Source organism: Phaseolus vulgaris, chromosome 8 (assembly GCF_000499845.2).
Source record: "Phaseolus vulgaris cultivar G19833 chromosome 8, P. vulgaris v2.0, whole genome shotgun sequence".
Classification (NCBI taxonomy): Eukaryota; Viridiplantae; Streptophyta; class Magnoliopsida; order Fabales; family Fabaceae; genus Phaseolus; species Phaseolus vulgaris.
Genome location: NC_023752.2, coordinates 44,095,097 through 44,099,274, shown reverse-complemented (window position 1 = coordinate 44,099,274; position 4,178 = coordinate 44,095,097). Strand labels below are relative to the sequence as shown.

The 4,178-nt window shown below is 30.2% G+C and overlaps 1 pseudogene; it reads left to right on the top strand.

The window, feature by feature from the left end:
• The first annotated feature begins 523 nt into the window (after window positions 1-523).
• Window positions 524-629, top strand: LOC137827314 (small nucleolar RNA R71; annotated as a pseudogene).
• Window positions 630-4,178: the final 3,549 nt, after the last annotated feature.

Genomic DNA, 4,178 nt, shown 5'->3' with positions numbered 1-4,178 from the left:
TTCAAATTGTTTGGCCACTTTTCCCATTTGGATCTCTATATTCCTAATCGTTGACATGCTATTTTCTTCCATTATCACAATCTTTGTTAGGGCTTCTTCAACTTTACTCATTCTTTCAAGCATGGATGGATCCTCAACTTCAGGTGAATTGTTCAGATAAGAACAGTGACCATTAAGATGATCACCTCCACAAAAATCACACATGATTGATTGACTCTTGCTTTGAGATGAATGAACAACATATAACTGTTGGGGCAATTTAGCCATTTGTGCGGTTAGTTGCCCAATCTGCTGTGTCAGAATTTTATTTTGAGCCAATAGTGCATCTTCTAACGACCCTTCCTTCTGAGTATTTTGTCTATCTTGTTGGGCTTGATAATCAGTTGACACCAATGCAACAATAATCCTTGTCGCTTGTTCTACATCAAGAGCCATCATTGTGCCGTCAGTTGCAGCGTCTAGGAGCATCTTTGTGTCAGATCTAAAACCGGTGAGAAATATGCTCAGTTGAGCAATATCTTCAAACCCATGATTTGGGAATTTTCTGAGTATCATTTTAAATCGTTCTCATGTCTCACAGAGTGATTCATCTGCTCCTTGTCTGAACACAGAAATTTCAGACTTTGCTTTGATGTAGCGAGAAATTGGAAAAAATCTTTGCAGAAATTTTTCCTCTACATCCTTCCAACTAGTGAGACTTTGATTTGGAAGTGATCTGAGCCAATCCTTAACCTTTCCTGCCAATGACAAAGAAAACAAGCGCATATAAACATTTTCAAGATCACCTGATTGAAAGTCCATTGTTCCCACAATTCATAGAATGTAGACAAATGTGAACATGGATCCTCATGTTCCATTGCTTTGAATTGATGGGTAATGATGAGTGAGAAAAGTGGGTTTTATTTCAAGGCCTTGGTGGTAGCCGGTATTGCAATACTAGAAAAATGTCTTTGCCCTTGGTACATGACATAATCTCCAAGTGTCCTCTTAGAAGGTGGTGCATGTTCTTCTGTCATGTTGCTTTCTTCCTAAAACATATTAGTGGAGAAAAAAAAAAACAGTATATTTTTTCTTTTTTTTTAGAAAAAAAAAATCAAAATAAATTTGAAGATAAAAATAAAAACAAATATGCAAAATAAAATAAAAATAAAACAAAAACAAAATAAAACACTAAAATGACGTTAAGAGAAAAATAACAAAAATATTCAAAAAATATATATATAAACAAAATAAAAACTAAAAATAAGATAAAAGAAAATGAATAAATAAAAAATATAAAACAAAAATAAACAAAAACTTAAAAATACAATACTAACGTACTTAAAATAAAAAAATAAAAAATATGAATAAAATAAAAACAAAATAAAATAAAATAAAAAAGAAAATTATAATTGTTAACAACTAACTAAAATAATTTAAAATAACTACGTAAACACTAAATAAACTAAGTAAACTGAACGTAGAAAAAAAATATAATAAAATATAACAAAACAAAATCAAAATCAAAATCAAATCAAAATAAAATAAAAATAAAAACTAACTAAAATAAAATATAATAAATTAAAACCAAATCAAAGAAAAATCAAAATAAATCTGAAAATAAATAGAAACAAATAAAATGAAAATAGAATTAAAATAATAACAGCAAATCTGCAAATTAAAAATAAAATCAAAACAATATCTAATTAAAACAAAATAAAAGCAGTAACAAATATAAACACAAAATTAAAACAAATCAAAACAATTAAAATATTTACAATATTTAGGAAATTATACTCAACTACTCAACCTATTCTCCGGCAACGGCGCCAAAAACTTGATGACTTTTTACGGCAAGTGCTCCGCGTTTGTCAGAAGTAATAATTGTCTATAAGGACGGATATCGATCCCACAAGGAACAGTAAATTATCAAGTACAATATTCGCTAAATATAACAACATAACAATAACAATAAAAAGAGTTTAGAAGTGATTGTGTTGGCATTGATAAATAAGAAAAACAAACAAAGAATTAGTTGCTTCAATTGGAAAAATAGGGGTTAGGTTTCATCTCTCCCAATTGAGTTACAATTCACTCTATGGTGGTTTCCTCTCAATCTGACACACTACAATTGAGTCTCTAGCCCTCTATTTATCCTAGTTTTCTAGGGTTAGGTTGTTTCATATGTCGCGCTAATGGGCTAAATGATAAAACATACAAAAAATGCTCAATCTTTCTTTGCATCTTTTTCAATTTTAGGACCTTCTATCTTTATCTTTTTACCTCAAATCATTCATCTTAAATCTAAATCTCCAATCTTCCTTAGAAATCTGCAATTAACACCAAATTTAGGAAAAAAATACTCATATTCAAATAAAGATCATAAAAAATATAAAAAGGTATAAATTCATAAATTAGGGATTATTTTATATGTAAATTAGAAATAAATCCTCATAAGTGCCTATATTTTAATATGAAATATTACTGAAATTAGGCACTTATCAAGCGTAAGTTCTAGAACTCCTAGCACATGGAAGAATTCTAGAACCTACCTCACATGTGCTAAATTTAGGAGCCACCTTCCCATGTGCCAACATTTGAATTTCCCTCCAATTTTCTTTTCATATTCAGCCCTCTCTTGCTATATATAGAGGAGCTTGGGTCATGTAAATTGAAGATTAATACATGAGTGAATTGCTGTCAAAATTGTGTCAATCTCACTCTTTGCCCAAAACCTCCTAGGTTAGGCTTTTAATCTTCCTAAACTGTCACCTTCCAAGTAGAGTTGGCCTCACCACTCTCAAATCCTACTTCTCATGCACCTTCAAGGTCACCACCACTCTTAGGAGGACCTTGTTCCATCTTCAATCCATGAAGCTTCCGCAATTCACCTACAAATCCGAAACTAGAAAGGCACAAATCCATCAATGGATGTTTAAGTAACAATGTAACCTGACCTTTTAAAAAAATAAACTACATTGAAAAAGTGTGATCTAAAATAATACAAACATGGTGTTTAATTGTAGGTATTTTAAATCATATTTAATTAAAGTTGTCTTTAATATAGAGAACGAATATAAAAATATTAAATCATATTTCTCACATTTTTCGTGAAGGCAATGCTTGTGTTGACAAGCTTGCTAACTTAGGTTTTATTCATAGGGAACAACTTCATTGATATAATAGGTTTCCATCTAGTCTATTTTTATAATTCTTTATTAATAGGTATAGATTACCAAAGTATCACTTTTCTTAGGTTCTATTTTATGGGTTTTGGCCTAGTCCCCTATATTTGCTTGTATTTCCTTTTTTTCTGTTATTTTAAATAATACTTTTTCATGTGGTGACAGATGATTGTTGAAGTTTGAGGTGTCAAGTCTAACTAAGATGTCAAGTCTCATAGTGATCCCTAACATGATAGCTTTTTGTAAAAAAATGAAATAACATAAAATTTAAAAGTCTTCAAAGTTTTCTTCTCATTTCTCATAAGTATTTCTCTTCAAGCCTTACTTGTTTGCTCTCGAAGTGTGAATACCCCTTACAAAAGTCTTTTGTATTTTTAAGATGTTACCTAGAAGTTAGCTTAATTCTCACAAAGAACAAATCTAAAGTGTATTCCACTTCAAGAGTCAATAAGAAAAGTAATAAAAGCTCAATTTTGAAAAGTAAAACTCATGGAAAATTAGAAATGAGACAAACTCAAAGATGATAATAAAAATTATAGAGAAGCAAGAAATTAAAGGTTATGAAGTAAGTAGGCACTCAAAAAGAATTACCTAGAGATTGGAACTAGAATGGATTACAAAATTTAAAAAAAAAAATAAGAATTAGAACATTGTTCCACCGCTGGCCTTCAATTTGCTCAATGCACAAAATTTACATTGCACTGGTTAGCTTCAATTGCATTGCATCAATTTACTTCCAATCAACAATTCACTTCAAATAACACTCAAACAACCACCAATATATCCTCACGGTCAAAAAATTTTAACACACACTAGCAGCTTCGACAATATCTAGTGGCTTAAACTATTCAACGCAGCTGCTAAAGAAATCAACTTTATTGTTGCATTAACAAAATATCAGCACCAATGTCTTTCAATTAATTCGTGGTCAAAGTCAATTTCTAAACCAGATTTGTGACAAGCTTTTACCACTTCAGATTTTTTTTTCACTGAATCAATTTAACAAACATGTTA